Source organism: Anthonomus grandis, chromosome 1 (genome assembly GCF_022605725.1).
Source record: "Anthonomus grandis grandis chromosome 1, icAntGran1.3, whole genome shotgun sequence".
NCBI lineage: Eukaryota > Metazoa > Arthropoda > Insecta > Coleoptera > Curculionidae > Anthonomus > Anthonomus grandis.
Window position 1 is genome coordinate 55,740,875 of NC_065546.1, and position 20,786 is coordinate 55,761,660.

At 34.6% G+C, this 20,786-nt stretch overlaps 1 protein-coding gene and 1 long non-coding RNA gene across 2 annotated transcripts in view; both read left to right on the forward strand.

Annotated features, from left to right (window-relative positions):
* Positions 1 to 20,786, forward strand: part of LOC126744713 (cardioacceleratory peptide receptor-like) — a 134,176-nt gene that overhangs the window by 78,380 nt on the left and 35,010 nt on the right. The gene's annotated exons all lie outside the window — the stretch shown is intronic.
* Positions 8,662 to 10,794, forward strand: LOC126744720 (uncharacterized). The gene is made up of 2 exons (XR_007663295.1): positions 8,662 to 8,952; positions 10,200 to 10,794. It is a non-coding gene; the product is annotated as an uncharacterized LOC126744720 (long non-coding RNA).

A 20,786-nucleotide genomic window follows, 5' to 3' on the forward strand; every position in this document is an offset into this window, starting at 1 on the left:
GCCATTGCACTCCTTCTTGCGCAAACATATCACCCAACCTTTTCTCATTTTCCCTTAAAAAATAACCCAACTCTTTCAGTTCTCGGTTGGCACCTACAAAGTTTAGACCATTATCCGAAAAAACCTGACTAGGTTTGCCGCGGCGAGCCACGAATCGTCTAAACGTTAATAAAAATGCATCGCTAGTAAGATCGGTTACAACTTCCAAGTGCAGTGCCTTAGTTAAAAAGCACACAAAAACACTAACATAGCACTTGGACATCTTAGCACCTCGACCTTTTTTATCTTTAATATGAAGAGGTCCCATGTAATCGACACCGACAATTTCAAAAACACTTCGAGAATTTAATCTATCAGCAGGAAGATCACCCATGATAGGCCTTATGGCTTGAGGGCTAAACCGGCAACACCTTAGACATTTTTTAACTGTAGCCCTTACCAAATTTCTTCCTGACACTGGCCAATACTTATTCCTTATTGATGCTAGCAATAATTGAGGTCCGGCATGCATCAACCTTTTGTGTTCGTAATCACAAATCAATTTGGCAATTGGATGCTTAGGAGAAATTAACATGGGATGTCTTTTGTTAAAGCTAAAATCTGCATGTCGCAGTCGACCTCCTACCCGTAAAAGTCCTTTTCCGTCTAGAAAAGGATTTAAAGACAAAAGGCGGCTCTTGTTCTCAAGAGGTATTCCCTGTTCTAAACAACTATATTCCTCAGAAAAACTTAATTTTTGAGAAGCCCTCACTAAGCATGATATTGCGTTGTTAATTTCCTTTGTAGAAAGAGAACCCTTAAGAAGATTATATCCGTTTTTCTCAGCCACACAATTTTGACGAAATCTCAACACCCAAGCCGTCACTCGAACCAATTTACTGTAGCTAGAAAACTTACTAAAAATATACTCATCAAACTCAATAGACATGAGAGAAAAAATTTTCTTTTTTGTGCGCAAGTCAGGTAGATTTTCCGGCTTAACGATAGACTGGGGCCAAGTATCTTCATCTCCTCCCAAAAATTGTGGACCATTCCACCATAAATCCAAATTTAAGATTTGCTTTGGAGAAACACCGCGTGATAAGACATCCGCTGGATTAAGTTTGGATGAAATATGCCTCCATTCCTGGTTAGCAGTCAACGATTGAATTTCTGACACCCTGCTACTAATAAAGGTTTGAAGCATGTTTGGAGAAGTTCTAAGCCACCCTATCACTATCGTTGAATCAGTCCAGAGAACACATCTATTTATTTTCATATTTAATGACTTCAAAACTTTGTCCAGTAAACGCGCTAACACTAGAGCTCCACAAATTTCTAAGCGCGGCGTTGTTAATCGCTTTAAAGGACTCACTTTACCTTTGGCGCACAAAAGCCTCACAGTAATAGTACCCTCACTATCTATAGTGCGCAAATAAATAGCACCCCCATAGGCATCGTCGCTTGCGTCAGAAAATCCATGCAATTCTACCACTAGAGCCTTTGGACACGACGCGTGTCGCGGAATTTTAAGATCATTTATACTGTATAACTCCATACGAAACTTCAACCATACATTATGGAGATTTGATGGCAACGCTTCATCCCACGACAACTTTTCCAGCCACAGCTTTTGAATTAAAATTTTAACAATGATCACACACGGTGATAGCAGCCCTAGCGGGTCAAAAACCTGAGCGATACTAGACAAAATTGTCCTCTTAGAAACCTTATTACATATGTCATATTTCCCTATGGTATAAGTCAAATAGTCTGACGCACATGACCAAGTTAAACCCAAGGTTTTTGCGTTTTCGTTCTCACCAAATTCTATCACATTAAACTCTTTATCATCGTGACTCATACCACTCAAAATTTCCTTGTCATTAGACATCCATTTTCGCAGCTGAAACTTTCCAGTTTCCAATACTGCAGAAACTGCCTTGGACATAGCTATAGCTTCTTCTACTGAAGCAAAAGAACAGAGGTAATCATCCACGTAGAATGAATTCCTGATTACTTTAGATACACCTGGGCTTTCCGCTTCACAGTCATCAGCAAGCTGAGATATACACCGCACTGCCAAATAACTGGCCGATGCCTGGCCATAAGTCACGGTGTTCAAATTGTAGATTTTAATAGGATCTGAGGTCGAGTCGCGCCAAAGAATTCTCTGCAGATTACGTTGGTTGGGAGCTATCAAAACCTGCCTATACATTTTAGCTACGTCTGCAGATACAACAAACTGAAACTCCCTAAATCTTAATAAAATGCTGATCAAATCGGGTTGAATTACAGGCCCTACCATCTGTAAGTCATTAAGTGATACACCAGTTGAAGTTTGCATACTACAGTCAAAAACAACTCGCAATTTTGTTGTCAAACTCTCTTTCTTCATTACACCATGGTGTGGCATGTAATAAGCAAACTTATTCACATCTTCTAAGACAACTTCACTCATATGACCCAGGTCCCTATATTCATCCATAAAACCCTGGTACATTCTCTTAAAATCAGCATTTGACTGCAACTTACGCTCCAAAGATAGGAATCGATGGCGTGCCCTTTCCCACGAATCACCCAAGCTATCTATTGGACCTTTTAAAGGCATTGAAACAATAAAACGCCCATCGATGTCCCTTTGGAATGTTTCTTTAAAGTGAGCCTCACAAGCGCTCTCCTCCTCTGACCACACCCTTTTAACACTCGAAAAATCGTGCTCTACCTCCCAGAACCTCTGTAAATCAAACTCAACACTCGATTGGGAAGAATTCATACTAAAATTGCAAAACACTTCGGGATTTTTACTTAAGCCCACTATAGGACCTGAAATCACCCACCCAAACCTAGTTTTCTGCAAAATAGGCTTGTTAGAACCCAAATTTACTTGTCCAATACAAAGCAACTGATAAAATAACTCATTCCCAATTAATAAATCGACTTTTCCAGGTCTATGATATGAAGGATCAGCTAAAGTAATGTTCTTTGGAATATCCAGACTACTGACATCAAGCTTTACACTCGGTATATACCCAGTTATCTCAGGCAACACTAAACAATTCAAATTCGTACTAAAACCATTGTGTAAAGACTGAACACTTACATTGCACCTATATTTTACCCTAGAAGAAGACTGGCCTAACCCTCCTACAGTGATGTGTATGTCCTCTTTATTTATTTTCAATCTTTCACACAACTCTAAAGAGATAAAGTTTGACTGACTCCCACAATCGAGAAGTGCACGAGCAACATGCCAAGATCCATTAATATCCTGAATTTCCAATAAAACTGTAGACAAAAGCACATGCACATCAGAATTAAAAGAAGAAAGCGACACCTGCTGCTGGTGTTGGTCTGCACTAACCTCTGGCTCCGCAGCCTTTGGAGTGTCAAAATGTAATAATATATTATGCTTTAATTTACACTTATTACACGCATTAAACCGACAAAATCTACTGTAATGCCCACCTTTCAAACAGTTTATACACAACCTTAATTGCTTTACCTTGTCAACACGGTCATTTACTGACATCTTTAAGAAGTCAGAGCAATTTAGAATCGAATGGTTACCCTTACAAGAAACACACTTTACCTCATTAGCATGAAAAGTTTTAGATCCAGGACCGTACCTTCTTTTTTCCTGAAACTTAGACGAATCCTTTTTATTGTGTACTTCTAGACCCCCTTTTCGCTCCAAAGTCTCTAATAAATCAGCACGCGACTTCAAAAAACCCTTTAAATCTTCCCACGAAAGAATTTCATCTTTAGAGCCCTTAAATTCTTCCCACTCACGATCTGTTATTGGATCTAGCTTAGTACTAACCAAGTACATAATTAAAGTACCCCAGTGCTCTGTTTCTTGTTTTAACGAGGTTAAAGCATTTAAACTTTTTGACACGCTGTCAATTAAAAACCGTATTTTCTCTGCGGACTCTTTATTTATCGGTTCAAGATCAAATAAAGATTTTAAATGCAAATGAACAAGTAATTTGTTGTTATTAAACCTGTCGCACAAAGTTGTCCAAGCTATGCTGTAATTAGTGCTACAAAAATCTAAAGAACTTATAACTTGTGCTGCAACGCCCTCCAGTGATGCACGTAGGTAGTGAAACTTCTGAATTAATGTTAAAGTTTCATTTTCGTGTATAAGACTACTAAAAATATCACGAAACTCTAGCCAAGCTTTGTAGTCCCCCGAGAACTTAGGCAATGTTATTACAGGTAATTTAACCCCCCTTAAATCAGCTGACATTGACCGGTGACTGTTATTAGATCTGTGACTGCTCCTGTGACTACCACTACCATTTAAACTAGAAGAATCATCCACTTCGAGTGTAAAACCTTTTAACATAACTTTAGCTTGAGATTTTAACGCAAAATATCCATCCTCAAACATGGATCTTTCTTTTAGCTCTACGTCTATGTCTTCAGCCAGCATCTCTAACTCATTTTGAACATTTTCAAACTTATCGTAAAGAATATCTAATTTAGTCAGCCTTTCTTGTACCTCACTTAGTTCAACATCACTTAAGGAGGTTTTACCCTGAAACCCCTCAAAAACCTTTTTAAAAATAGTTAACTGCCCCTTAAAGGAACTTCTACTCTTAATAAACTTTTGTTTTTCCTCCATTTTAAAAACACAAAATAGACTAAAACCAATTTACAACACACAAAATAAAGTAACTTTATTAGCAACTTCGAATCCACTTAAGCAAAGGATGTGATAAACAGGACTTACCCACTTGCTTCTGCCAATTAAAATAGCTTCACCAATTCGCAAATTCACTCTATCTCGGTTCGAAGGCCAAAAAATGTGGGGGATTGCTCCCCTTTTTGGAATCTTAGTGGACTGTATTTTCACTTGTGGTTTTTCATATTCCCTTTTAATAAAACGCAGTTTTATAAACACACAAAGCCATAATATATTGAAGGGAATGACTTACTACTTAATATTAATTTAAATATATAAATACATAAAAAATAAACCACGTTTTGTGTTTTGACTGGGCACGGAGAACGTATGGTCCCTGACAAATCATCCAGCCAACTGACGCAATATTTTTTCTTTTTTGCCCAGCGTGAACCGGCCGAAAAGTGCGCATAAAACCTCGCGACGGTGACGTCGTTGTATTAGTCCGGTCGATAAATGGTTGCTAAATTGTTAGTCCGGGCAGGGTAAAACTAAGAATATCAAAAGTTCCGAACAACGTCAATTGTCTTTTATTTTTTTGCATGTTTAAGGGAGAGTTGGGTAATGGTGCGCGGTGGGTAATCGTGCGCACCATGATATTTTGTATTTCGCGGGCTATCCGAAACGCTAAACCAGTGCTGCTCTCTGCAACGGAGTGCCTAAAAGGTGTGCGCGTCCGTTGGCGCCATTAGTGTGTTTACGATCGCCGAGAGGTTAACCGATTGAATTTTTCTTTGTTTTTTATAAGTTTTCGGGGTCAGAAAATAAAACGGTAAGTCCATAATTTTTGTCCAATCGTTTTACATTACTTATATTTGTAAAATCTAGAGTATTGTGAATATTTAGGCACCTTTAAATCATACATTGTTTATATGTTTTTGGCCACATCATGTTTTTATAAAAGACAATAACAAAGGGGTAATTGTGCGCAGAAGTGCACGATTCCCCTTCAAGTAATTAAATGCTAAGAAGTAATAGTACTATTTAATGTTTTTAGATGCCTATATAGAAATTACACACGAAAGAGTGATATCCTTTCTTATACGACGGAAACCCTGCAAAAAGCCCTAGATGCTATAAGGACCGACGGAAGAAAAATTAGGGTAGGAAGAGTAGGAAGATCCTTTAAAATATCAGAATCTACCCTTAGAAAAAAGTTGTTGGAAGATGATCTTATACTACCTCGATTGGGCCGTAAAACTATATTCTCTAAAGAAATAGAGTGTGAATTAAAAGATTATGTTCTGCTGCTTTCAAAATTGTTTTTTGGGTTGACACCTGATGGTCTAAGAAGGCTTGCATTTAGGTATGCAGAACAAAATAATATTATTCACAACTTTAATCGAGAAAAGGGACTAGCTGGCAAAGCATGGCTTTATAGATTTCTAAAAAGATTTCCCGAGATAAAACTGCGACAGCCTGAGGGGACTAATATTAAATCGGATCTTTTAATAAAGAATCTGTAGAACTATTTTATTCTAATCTTAGGATTCTTATGAAAAAGTTTAAATTTCAACCAAGCAGAATATTTAACATGGACGAAACCGGCATTACAACGGTTTAAGCTAAATGTCCGAAAGTTTATGGTGCCAGAGGAGTAAAAAAAGTGGGCTCTGCTATATCTGCTGAATGGGGAAGGACAATAACTGGAGTTTTTTGTATGTATGAGCGCTGCAGGGAATTACATCCCCCCCATGCTCATAGATCTCCGAGTAAGAATGCCAACAACTCTGCAAAACAATGGACACTTAGGTGCCTTGTACAAATGTTCAAAGAACGGTTGGATTAACTCTGAGTTATTTGTTGAGTGGTTGTCTCATTTTCCAAAACATGCAAAGCCTACTGCATCTGATCCTGTCCTATTGGTTTTAGACAACCATTTCGGCTTTCTCAATCAGGTAATTCGTTTACCTGTAAAAGGCATTTTTCCAGACTTTTTGGACACACTGTATATTAAACCTTATTCCGAGTAGTTTTTTCTTATACCGCCAATTGTCATATATCAAGTTGAATCTAATTAACAAAACATAACCTAAGTTAACAAAAGCCATTCAATCAGATTATTTTGGTTGAGTACAGTATCCAATTACAGAAAACAAATATAATACCAACATTTCGTAAATAACCGATCTGGGGTTTTAAATGAATGTTTGATTAAACAAAATATTCGAAACGATAAACATTCACTAACCGTCCAATTTAAATGTTTTTAAATTTATTGGACATTTTACTAAAGTGAGATACAAATTAAAAATAAAAGGATACAAATTAAAAAAAAAAAATCCGCAAATAATCTGCATTTCAACACGAAATAAAAGAAGAAAAGATATAATTCCAGCTGTCATCAGGCAACACGAATTACCGTAAACATCAGGCTCATTTAAACCGCAATCGCGAATAAGTGGCAAAAAAAATAAAATTTTAATAAATCGTGCAGCGTTGAAGACCGCTCAAAAAGCGTCGTATTTTTTTCCGTCTAAATTTAAATTAAATTAGGCGGGCGAATTCTCCATCAGAGATACGGACGCGGGCCGGGAACAACAATAATTGGCCGGTTTTAATTATTGTACTTCAGCCAGGATGTTTGTCTTCTTGACGCTAGCGCTTATATTTATTGCTCAGTTCGCATTTAATTAAATTTAAATGGGGCCTAATTTATTATTTTTGGGCGTTTCAATAAGTGGCGCACTGAAAGTTCATCCAACGAACTCCAAAAACACAAAAACGAACAATTGACAAGTGAGGAGCAACTTATCAAAGCGTCCACTCGAGGGCAAAATTTAGTTTGTTGCATTGTTTTGGATTTATTTTCACCTCTTCTATAATATACGTATTAATTCAGAATAAATCAAATATAACGGCAACGGAAACTGTTGTCATTAACTTGACAGTTTGACGTGGATAATTGGACCAATCAAAATGGTAGGAAAGCGTGGCCAAATTAAGGCGGGAAATCAAATTTCATTTAATGTGACAATCTTATCATTTTAGTATCTAAAGCAAACGCCTAAACAAAAAGGTTACTCATAGAGAAAACGGCCTTTCTGATTAGGTGTTAGCATCAGATATTGATCTGAATAAAAATAAAACTTTTCAGCTTTATTTTACATATTTAAATGAGTTAATCTACTGCAATAATCAATTAACGATAGTGTAAGACATATCATCAATTGGACAAATGAAAATAAAACAATGTTTTTCTTTAAAACATTCATTATTTAATTTTCCTAAAAAAAATTACTTAAAATGATATATTACAATAAATTATTATAACAGACATTATATAAATTAGAATTAATCTAAAAATGTTTTAAACAATTTTTTTAGCACTGAACTACCCTAATTTTAAATAGATTAGAAAAGGTTGTCAAAATGTTTGTGCTAATTCTCATTATACATCTAAATGCATTCTTATTAGGTTAATAATATCCTCATTTTATTAACACAGATTTAATAGAGGATGAATTATCCTTATTTAATATGTACTATTGTACTTGTATTGGTTTCCTAAAGAAAAATTAAACAGATTTTAAAAATTAATTAAAAATTCTATAGCAGAGTATTATCTAAAGAAACAATATACCCATGTAGAAAACAAAGTAAACTCTTTGAAAATGAAAACAACTTTTTAGTATAAACATATATCACTTACATATATGTATTTGTTGGTCTCTTATAATACTAACAACATATCTTGAAACTGTAATATTAATAAAAACTTAATTCAGGGACAGATATTTACATAAAAATGAAAAGAAGCTCAAAAAAACACAAGTTGTAAGAAAAACATTAATTCGGATCCATTCCGAGTGCTTAAGGGACCTGAGCACTCGGAAGCACTGTTCAGAGTGGGAGGGACGAGCGTCGCGTCGCGATAGCGTTGCGACGAGCATCGCGGTTAGTACTTCAGAGTGACGGAGCGACGCGACGCATTGAAAATTTAATAAAATTACAAATTTATTTTCATCAGTTCATAAAATGGCTCCAACGAAAGCAGTTCGTTTGTTTTTGTTAGTGGACGCGCCCTATTATAAGTTTAAACGGTTAAACAAAAAAGTAGGAATTCATCCCATAAATAGGGAAAGATATAGGTTTGGTGAATTTCACCATCTGTACCCTAAATTAAGAAAATATCCAGACCGATTTTGGAACTACCTGAGAATGTCCATCAAAACGTTTGATAATTTGCTGAAAAACGTTGGTCCTTATCTGGAGAAGACACAAATAAACTTCGTCAGAAGCCGCTACATATCACCTGCAGAACGACTTGTCATTACTATAAGGTAAGTGAAAAAAACATTTAAATGTACATACTCCTATATAAAAATACATTTAACAAAAAAAAAACATGAATTCTTATTAAGTAATAAAAGAAACAACTTAAACAAAATATACACAATATACAAAATATAAGTACATGTATCACCTATATAGATACATATATCGGGAACTTACTTATTGATTATGTATATGGGTAATTAGAAAATCCCGGTGGAAATGCTGATGTGGTACTCTCTTGAATAATGCTATTATTAGGATATAGTGGCTGCAGTGGTGTTAAATTGTTGGCAGAATGGGTTTGTAGTGGTTCAGGTGACATGTTGGATTTTATTTCTTATTTTCAGTTTTTGAATCGGTTGAAATTTGTTCATATATGGTATCAGACTTTTAAAAAAATTAAATCATCACATTCTGGAGCTGCTACAGGTGGATCTTGAACCAAGGTTTGGGATAAGAGCTGCAGCTTCTTGTTTTCAAGTTCAAAAAAACGGTTTTCTTTGGTATCAAACAGTCTTTTTCTGTTCGTCTTGGTCGTTCTAGAAGAAGCCGAAGATGATGGTCTGGTCACAGGTTGCGACGCTGATGATTCTGATACCGGATCCGGAGATCTTGGATCAAAATTGGATTGGGTTTCTGAGTCCTCGTCAACTTCAGAATTATCCTTATCTTCATGCTGGGAAGAAGATAAGTTAAAGAACTCATATTTGGTGGCCGGAGTCATAATATCTTTTAAAAACGACATCATATGAAAATATGGCCAAGAAGATGAAAAGTTGCTGGCTCCATCTCCAGAACGAGATTTTGTAATTTTTTTCAACTCACGGCGATACGTGTCCTTTTTATTCTTCCACTTTATCTTGCGGCTACAGTTTCCTCTAAAATAATTTTACATCCATTAATTCTTAAGCATTACCATTTTATAGTAAATGAAATAATGGGAATTGGGACAGCAAAATAAATAGAAGTTCTTATTTGTTTTGCGATGTATTTATTAGATCTTTCTTAGACTGAAAACGTACAAAACAAAGAGTATTAAAACAATTTATCGATATAGGACATAAAAAGAAATTGGGTGAAAAAATAGATAAAATTGTAGATACATAAAAGAAAAATGCTTTCTTTAAACAACAAGAATAAGTGAAATTAAGAGAAAAAAATAAGAATATATAAGCATCTTTGTCGCATATTAACTAGGCGCTAGTATAAAAATATAATTTGCATCTCACTCAGCTTTAATTTTTTATTACAGATTTCTTGTCGCGGGAACCACCTATAAACATTTGGGACACGAATTCAGAGTTGGATATTCCACAGTTTCTGAGATCATAAAGGAAACAAGTGCCATTATTTGGGGAAAATTACAAGGAGATTACATGCCATTTCCTAGTCAAGAGCAGTTGGAAACAATAATCGAAGAATACAATGCATTGTGGAATTTTCCAAACCGTTTTGGATCTATTGACGGAAATAAAACCACCGCCAAATAAAATGTCCTCCCAAAAGTGGAACGACATATTTTAATTAGTTGAAATATTATTCTCTCGGACTACAAGCGGTTGCCGATGCTAACAAAAAATTTATCACTATAGAAGTGGGTGCAAAAGGATCTGAAAGTCACGGTGCTGTTTTTCAGTCTTCGACACTTTACAATTTGTTAGAGACAAATGGACTAAATGTACCTCCAGACCGAGCATTACCAAATTCTTATATTATTATGCCAAATGTCCTGATAGGTGATGAGGCATATCCGCTAAAAACCTATCTAATGAGGCCGTATCCAAGACCAAGAAATGGAATTTTAGATAATGATAATATAATAAAATAATTTCTTAGAGTTAAAGTTATACTAGTGTTTTTTTACTTACTTGATAATCCCAAAATCTCTCCCACCTCTATATTAAGTTTGTCCCTTAAATGTCTATTTTTATATGACGCCAGTTTTGTGTTCCAAAGTGCAGGTCTTTCTTGAAGTTCTGCAATTAAAACCTCAGAAACGTTCTCCTCTGTTGAAGCCTATTGACGACTAATCGCGCCAAATCGCAATAGAAAAACGATTCTGTTTGTTTTCGTCGCAGTCGCGTCGCGTCACGTGGCCGCGCTAGTCGCTCTCACTCTGAATGCTTCTATTTAGTAACAGCAGGGTACAAATATAGTGGAACAACGAGGCTAGAGGCACAGCGACGAGGTAAGCGACGATATAAGCGACGTGGCAGGAGACATACACATAGTAAGGAGACAGAAGTCGCGATTAATTGCGACTCTTCAAATTCAATTTAGTCAAAACAATGTTTTCCGACAGTGAAGATGAAATTTTATTTGACAATGCCGCGCTTCGCGGACTTATTGTAATGGGGGGTTTAAACAGAACTTGCTCTGTACATCCCATTAATAAATCGCGCAAACGATTTGGGCAGTATCATACACTATTTTTTGAACTCAAGCAGCATCCAGACCGATTTTTCGAGTACTTGAGAATGGATATTGCTACTTTTAACTATATTTTAGAAAAAGTGTCTCCATGTCTACAAATAAATTGGACAAACTACAATAAACAACCCATTGGACCGGAAGAGAGGTTGGTTATTACTTTAAGGTAAGTTGAATGTATATTTTTGTACAAAAAACATAATATTTATTAAGTATTACAACTAAACAGGTCAATTAACATAACATCTTAAACACTGGAAAAAATGAACAAAAATAAACTAAGTAGAAATATTCTTTTCGGTAAAAACATAAAACGAAAGATTCAGTAGGAGTTGGCGTTCTGATTGATCGGATAATCGAAAGGTTCGATTCCTTGATTCTGATTCATTTGATTAGTATAGCCATAAGCATACCTCTGAACCAGATCTTGAACGCCATTTCTAAAATGCAAAATGTTGTTATCCGTAATTTTTCTCACGTGTGGTAGTAGACTCTTAAAAAATGACAGATGATCATCTTCTTTGGTTTTTATTTATGTTTGCCCTCTTTGTTCTAATGAACTCCAATTTCTGTTCCTCGATGGCCAATAAAGCGTCAACATTATTTTTTCTTTTACGGAGTCGGCCCTTTAAAACTGTTCGAGGTTCAGCAAAATGACTTGACGTGCCTGTAGATGAATCCTCAGTGTTTTCGGAAGCCACAGAAGCAGGTGTCAATGTCTCGACATTCACGGGATCTTGTACATCGTCTATTGTTTCCGTCTCCACTCTATCGTCATCAGAATTCACATCAGATTGCACGTCCATAGCAAGCGATTCATCCAAAGAATCTACCAAATTTCCCGTTGCTTGTCGAGGCCTAAATTGATCCTTTAAGAATAACAAACTTTTAAAATAGGGCCAGTGGGATTTAATTGCAATGTCCCCTGGATCACCAGACCGTGGAATGGGAAGTTTTTTCAGTTCTCTTCGGAAATAATCTCTTAAATTTTTCCATTTAGCTTGGGCCACCTTCACTGCAAAAAAATGGATTTCAGTTACGAATAAGCTATTTTTAACATTGATTTTTGTTTCAGAAGTGGTTCATTCTAGCATTAGTGTTAAAATAAAATAGAACACAGCCTAATCACTGACACTAACTAAAATTTTATTATTTTTTATTGCAGATACAACAGTTGGATCAATTGTTAAAGAAACTGTTAACGCGGTATGGAATATATTACAGCCAATACACTTGCCAGTTCCAACACAGGATGATTTCATTAAAATCAGTGAAGATTACATGAAAATCTGGAATTTTCCCAATTGCTTAGGTGCATTGGATGGCAAGCACATAAAAATTAAATGTCCCAGTCATTCAGGAAGCATGTTCTTTAATTATAAAAAATTCTTCTCGATCGTTCTTCAAGCAGTCTGTGATGCAAATTATCGCTTTACTGTAATAGAGGTGGGAGGATATGGACGACAATCCGATGGAAGTTCGGCTTTCTCTAAATTACTTTCAAAGAAACAATTAAATGTAACAACTGAACAGTTTCTACCACATACGCAAATTCGAATGCCATTTGTTTTCATAGCCGATGAAGCATATCCACTACAAGAAAACTTGCTTAAACCCTATAGTAGACAAACTCTGAATCCTGAAAGGCAGTACTTTAACTAGCGATTATCTAGAGCTTGAAGAACGATTGAATGTTCATTTGGTATAATATATGCAAAATGGAGAATATTATCGAAAGCCATAGAAACAAACGAACAACTCGCCGACATTACAATTAAGGCAATTTGTCTTTTACATAATATTATCATGGATAAAGAGGGCTTCGAAAGGCATTTAAAATTGGTCACAGAAAGTCCTGCAAATAATAATTTTACAAGACCCAATTGGAATGCAAGAGGTCGGGTTCCCAATCAAGCAATTTTTATTCGTGACACATTTAAAGATTACCTAAATAATTTCCCTATTCAATATGAGTGACTCTGTATATAAAATAAAGGTATGTACTTAAAATTTACTTGCCTGTTTTTCCACATTCTGTAGCTACTTGTGACCAAAGCTCATCTAATACATAACGGTTTCTATGATCTGGATGAGAAGCATTCCATAATGCACGCCTGTTGAACACGCAGATTATTATGTTTACTGGCTCAGCCATTGCGTATATGCTGTACCAACAAACAACCTTTTCTAAACCAAAACATGCAAAAACCAATCAAAACCATCCCGTATCAACGCGACAATAAATGCAAATTTTATCTCGACGCGCACCGCGTCGCTTTTCTCGTCGCCTAGTACCGCGTCGATCTCTTTACTATGTTTGGCTTCATTACAATACACGATGAAATAAAAGCCGCGTCGCTTACCTCTTCGCTGTGCCTCTAGCCTCGTCGTTCCACTATGTTTGTACCCTTAGATTGTTTTACTTTCGTCGCGTCGCTCGACGCAACGCTATCGCGACGCGACGACGCTCGTCGCTCCCAATCGGAACAGTGCTTTAGTCCTCTATACGGTATAGACTATACTTGTCTTGTCTCAGGAAGTGGTATGATACGAGCATGAACTAAAATAAAGAAATAGGCAGTGCAAACCTTATGAATCAATTTACTAAATGATTCATGTGAAAAAAAGACAAAATAAATGTTTAAATAAATATGTATTGTAGTGTAAAGCCAGCAGTATCAACGTTATTAAAATTTGTGGAGAGAACTGATCAGAAAAAATTCTATAGCTCAAAGTCTTAATGAAATTTACATTGCATATCGCTCTCCATGTTTTCCTTGTAATGGGGACTGAACGAACTTTTATTACTAAGGAATATTTTATTACTATATTTCTCAGAACCATTTAAAATATAGATCTCAATCATCAAGGAAATTTTCAGGAAAATTTTAATCAATTTTTAATTGTGGAATGAGAGGCAAAGAAAATGAGAGGCCAGACATTTTGTAATACATATTTATAATAGACAAGTTAATGATTAAATACTTGAAAAGTGAAACTTCTTGATTCAAATCAACTTAATTTGATTTTATTAAAGGCTAAAGATCGACAATACATTTACAAAATCAGATTTTCTTACCAGAAACCTGGAATTGCTTGCTGCAAATCAATTAAAACGTTACTCCCAATATTGAAAGAGAACTTTTTAGAAAAAAGTCATGAATTTAAAATAATATCCTTAAAACAAATAACAAACTCACCCACGCTTGCATTCATTGAAATGAAAAATTCAAATGGTATGACAATGACAAATGATTTTCTATCTATATCTATTTTTGTGCATTATTTATTTATTTTTCTTCGGGTCTTTATAGGTTACAACAGCCCTCAACTGCGTTGAGAAGCTGAAATTATGCCTTTTAACTCGCATTTTGTTTGTCATTTCTTGTTATTATTAAATACCGGAAATTTTGATTGGTTGAATTGAATTTTAAGAATTGAGAACCATCACATACACAGAAAAAACACTAAAGTATTTTAAACAATAGTACTATTATTGTGAGCACACTCATTGGTGCAAATAAAATGTGATTACACCAAGCATTAGACTCACATTCGTTTAAATAAAATTATATTGTTAAAATTATATTGCCCTACTGTTAAATTATATATAAAGAATATCCACCTAATAAGCTCTTGTACTTAAAATAAAATGAAGCATCTAATTAAATCAATAAAAAACTATAGCTAAAGGAACGATAGTTCTGTTTAAATCAAAATGTTACATGTATTGTAGCTATTAGATATATTATTGTGTAAATCTTGCTTTATATTCAGCTGAATTATTAGCCTTATTTATGCCAATTATAAGAGATCGGAAACAATAAAAAATTCCATTGGATGAAATTCGGCGCAATGTTTTCAATGATACACACTTTAAAAACACGAAAAATTCATTTTTTAAAAGTAGCACATGGCCCTAATAACGTCTCAAATACGAAGAAGAAGAAATGGGACGTTTATGAAACTTACATTTTATTGCTAAGGTTAACTTGCATATTTTTTTACAAGACATCACCCATTGAAATATCTCCGTCTATTTTTCGATCACCCTGTACGTATCAATAAAAATTGTTACTTTATTTGACAGATAATTGAAAATAAACTATTTTATGATTCAGTTGAGTATTTTACAGAGGCGATTTTCTGTTTGTAAGTGCCTCGAATCGTTTGTTAAATATTCTTAAGCTCCTCTGAGTCAAGTTTCCTGAAATTAATTAATTATTCACGCATAATTTCCGTCCCCGTAAGTAATTTTCCTAAACGGACTTTTAATACTTAAAAACACTCCGCAAGGCTCATAAATAAACCGGGCAGTATATAACAGGAAAAAGATTTTTACTCTATCGTCTCTCTTGCCGGTTGAAAAAGAATAAAATAATCATAAATCCGGGGCGAAATTGTGGTCTTGCATTAAAAAAGTGACATTCGTATGTAAATACAAGAAGCGCCGGGACATAAACAACCTTAAAGACTCAAAATACTGGCTGTAATTTAATCTTATAAGTAGCATCTATAAAGACTCGAAAAATGTGAAATTTATGCGAAAAAAAAATATTTACATTCTACAGACGGCATTGTAAAATGTCGAATCGTATATACAAATTAATTACAGTTTTTATTAAGGAATATTCGGCGAATTGTTGCAATTAACACGTTCTTGATGCCGCTTCAGACAAAAACAATTAAAATCGCATATATTATATGCGTTTTTATGGCTCGTCTGGATATTTAAATTTAGATTCCATATACTGGCACAACAAGGAGATTTATACCATTCAGTGGTACATTCTCAAATTTCAATTAAAATATAAAATATATAATAAATTTCGTTAGGCCTGATTTGTAATTATTTGTCCCTATTCTAGGCATCTGACTCGATTGGAGGGCTTACTTTTTAAATTACTGGCCAAAAGAGTGATTTTAAAAATCCTTGATGCCAAGTATCTTGTTACAGTTTATTTTCGTCAGATACATAAAGAATAAGAAAATAAAATGAATCTAAAATGTTAGCGAAAGCATAGCTCGATTATAGAACTTTAAGAGGCAATTTCTAAGTTATTCTGGTACTAAAATTAATAAAATAAACAGTTATCATTTCAGTATTAATTCTATTTTTGATATCAATAATTTTCAACCCTTATGATGAAACTCAAATTATTAATCATAACATTAATTTTTTTTAATTGTTTTGATTTCACTAATGTCAGAAGTCATATCCTAGCCAATAAGATCCCAGCTCATTCTCCTATATCCCTACTAAAACCATTTCTGGCGCGAAAATCTTTGACCTCTAGGAGTCTTGAAGAACAAGCCTTTGAAGAAGGTTGTTTCTTGGTATTTTTGCCGATTTTACTCCAATGAAAAGTTGAAAACTCACCTTTTGGGTATTTTAGTTTGTGGATACTAAATGCCATACTGCAATAGTGCAGGATTATAAGTGGTGTAGTTAAATCCCAACTTTTTCAAGGTTCTTTGTTTAAGTGTCCAGTTTTGTGTCCCCGAGAAAAGGCCAATTCCATTGGTAAGTCCTAGTATTTTGATTTGGCATCTTGGTTTATGATAATCTACATATTACACATGTATTTTTATATAAGTAGACTCACGCATACCGTTAAGTTTAACCATCAATGCTTATATCTACTTACTCTATTGGCGATTCCTCAATCTGGGTATTTTTCCACTTTCAGGCTTTTTTTTTTTTATCCCCCGGTATGGTCTTTATTTACCATTATAAGAGGTAGAAATCTCCACTTATCTACTCCAATAACGTCCACATCTACATTGACATTCACTGTTAAACCGATCCACCCAGGTCCTCCATCGCAATCATGCAGCCCTTTTGGAGCCAGGTTTTATCAATGTTTGTGACGTTTAGTGAACCATGCAGTCAGTAAAACAACCTAACCAGTAAACCAAAGTCCTGTCAACATTCATTAGCTTTACTGTAGTATATTAGATTAAATACTAACCTCAAAATTACATTGTTACCACTCTCATCATTAGATTTTACTACCACACCATTGTTTTGAATAGTTTTATAATAACTAGGTACATATTAGTTATTTTATTGAAATAGACCGTATAGATCTTGTAAACTGGATAAATAGGCCTATTTCGAAAGTACTCATGCGAACTTTTAGCCCCAAACAACATAATACAAGATTTTAGTTTTGATATAAACACTATATTTAGGAAGGGCAACATAACTTGTTCTTAGAATAATAAGTTTAATTATTAATTTTTCTTTTAATATAGATTCACTTAAAACTGTCTGTTCTTCCTTGTGAGATTTTCTTTCAGGTTTATAGGTCCTATAGTGCTTTTAGTAATTTCCTGTTTTCTTGGTCATCGGGATTTTCTTATCCATCTGGGATAAAACAGGTGGCGCTTATATTTTATTGATCTCTTGTTGAATCCACGCCACTCTACCAAAGTGGTTAGTGCTAGTCGGCTTCCCTTTGAGAAGATCCCCTGAGCTGTCTCTATAGCCTATAGTAAGCTTCCCTCCTTTCATTGGTTCCCTTGTACCCACTTTCTAACCCTCACTCCCCATATCTTTACTCTCCTTTTTCCTTCCTGTTATTCCCCATCCCTCCATTCAAATTTCATTTAATCCAAGTATAATTAAAGCAATATTAAAGTAATAAATTTTTATTGATTAATTATAATTATTAATTCTTTATTTTTTTTATTTTTATTTTTTTATTTAACAATCTATATGCTCTATCAATTGATAGATACACGACCCTTCTAATATATCACTAAATCTCTTTCGCTTATCCAAAATAATCGTCTAAACACCGAGAAAAAAAAAAGATAAATCAGGCCCATCTTAACCACTAGCAGCCCGATGACTGCTGCTTTTAGCATAATTTATTCGGCCATTCATAACCCGCAGAAGGCAAAAAAAACTAAAACTGGAGGGCCTCCACAGATTATATTTCATGTATATCTATATACGTTTCAATCAAGGGCAAAAAATAAGGAAAAAGGTCTACGATGGCAACGTATAATAATAAATTATTCTTATACAGATATTCTTTTGTGAAATATCGCAGCACAAAAGTCACATAAGATACGGGAACGCTTGAAAGTTTTATTTATCTCTTTTAGGGCCGGAAGTTTTAGGCGTTGAATGTACCGCTAGTTGAGACTATTATTCGATTTAATTATGTACTGTATTAAGAGAATTATATTTTTTTCTATACTCTATTTCAAAAATGTATAGAGCAATAAAACCACATTAGGTATGCAAAAGTGGTACCCGGTGACCCACCAATATTTAAGCCACTACCCTAGATAGGTATTAGTTTCAATGTAAAATTCTTTCTTTTCGTCAAGTGCAGGTAGTGCCACCCGGTTTTGGGTCAATATATGAGTTTTGCCCATTGTTATCCACTGATAAACATTGAAAACGGTTCGCCAAAGGCGTGCAACTGGGATTTGTTTTTTTATGAGACTTAATATTATATGTTACCTTATGATTTTTATAAATGCTATTTTATTTGAAAAAAATATGCACAAAGTATGCACAGGGTATCCCAAATTCTTGGGTCAACATCGGGAATTGGGAACTTTTAGAGATACAGGGTTGGTTGAGTTGGTTAAATTAATAAAAAGTTGCGCAACATCATGCATAACAGAATGCCTGCCCCATGATGGCCGACGAATTTGGGACACCTTATACATGGTATAATATATACATAGATATAAAAGTGTCCCAAAGAAAGTTTATAGATATCTTTTAGATCTATATTATAAAGATATTTTTAGGTATACGGAATCGTGAATAAAAGTTACTTTCGTTTAAATGATATAATATATTTTTTTCACAAACTTATTGAACATAATTATGTAGAGCAAAACGGTTGAACATTTCACTTTTGCATCTGGAACTTTTTGCACAGAGTGTATCACAATTAAATTATGATAGATTGTAGTCTCCGTCATCTGACGAACTGTCATCACCTCTTGACATTATAATTGAATCGGTAAGTGGAAAAAGGGTTAAGTGCGAAAATACACATTTTCCAGGAAATAAAAAAAAATAATTATATCAATTAGGAAGGAGAATTTCGTGATAGTGTTCACAGGTAACTTGTTTATTAATTAACTGAAAGTTAATTGACGAATTACGAAGTTTTATAGAAAAATAACATTTACAACGACATTGAAAACTGGTCTTTTTGCCAAAAATATTTAATGATTTTGGACCCTTCTTCCACTCAATAGATGTTTTCGAAACTTTTTATTTATTATTTTATTTTGTTTTTTTGCATTCTAAGAAATATAAGGGATAATAAAAGAGTTAGTACAATAAAGGTGAGCTTTTATTCAATAGTTTCAGAAGTAGTAACATTCCATGAAATAATATGGTAATAGAATGCTAAATCTTCACCACTAACGTATTGTAGAACTTTCTTTAAGTCCTGGATTTTTTTGTCATTAATAGGTACTGCTTCGAAATAGGCCTTGTCATTTGGAAGCTCTGGCCTTACGTTCGGTTTAACCAGTTTAAAACTGGAGGAAAATGCACCGCCAATGATGTCAGAAACTGTTACTGTTGTTGATGACCTGGAATTATAGCATCAAACGTAAATTCACAATATTTTAAAACACTAAATACATTGTTAATTCTCTTTTCGATAGGCTTACAGCTTTTTTTGTAATACTGTGGCCACCAGTTTTTGTAGTCAATAATTCGTGGTACGAGATATTTTTAAACTCAAATGGCTTGGTGATTCTATTTTTTAAAATCATGCTTTCGTATTCTTCTGGATGATAAACCCTGTCGTGGTTTTTTACTAACCTCTTTAATGTACCAAAATCGCGGTCACAAGGAAGGAAAGAGTGTCCTCGAATTGGGAAATAGTGATAAATTTTTGAAAAACGTCCAGTTTCCTGAAGAGCCAGTAAAAATCGAACCAAAGTATTATTTCGGTTTTGTCCAGGACAACCGTCTGAAAAAATATGCAATTCTTGAACCTCTGCTGGTATGTGGTTTTTTATATAATCATGTACATTTGGCGACTTTTTAGCCTGGCCCTCGTGATAGGTATAAAAGTATCCACTGGAGTTCGTTAGATTATGGATCTCAAATAAGTATACCCATAACTGCCTATAGTAAAAAATTTCCTGTACTGGAATATTTGGAAGTGGTAGGTTATGCATGTAGTGAAAAGTAAAACCGGTCATTGGCGGTTATCTTGACATAATTTTTGAACGTCTTGCAACTTATAAAATTTTTTTGCACGCCTTTTGTGAACCATTAACTCAGTGGCTGCCACTCGTTTAGCATTATCATTTAGATTGGGATTTCTGAGATTAGTGTCTAGTTCTTCACAAATAGAACAGACATCAACTTGAGGTCATTCGAAGCGAAGTTGAAAATTTTCTTTAAAATATT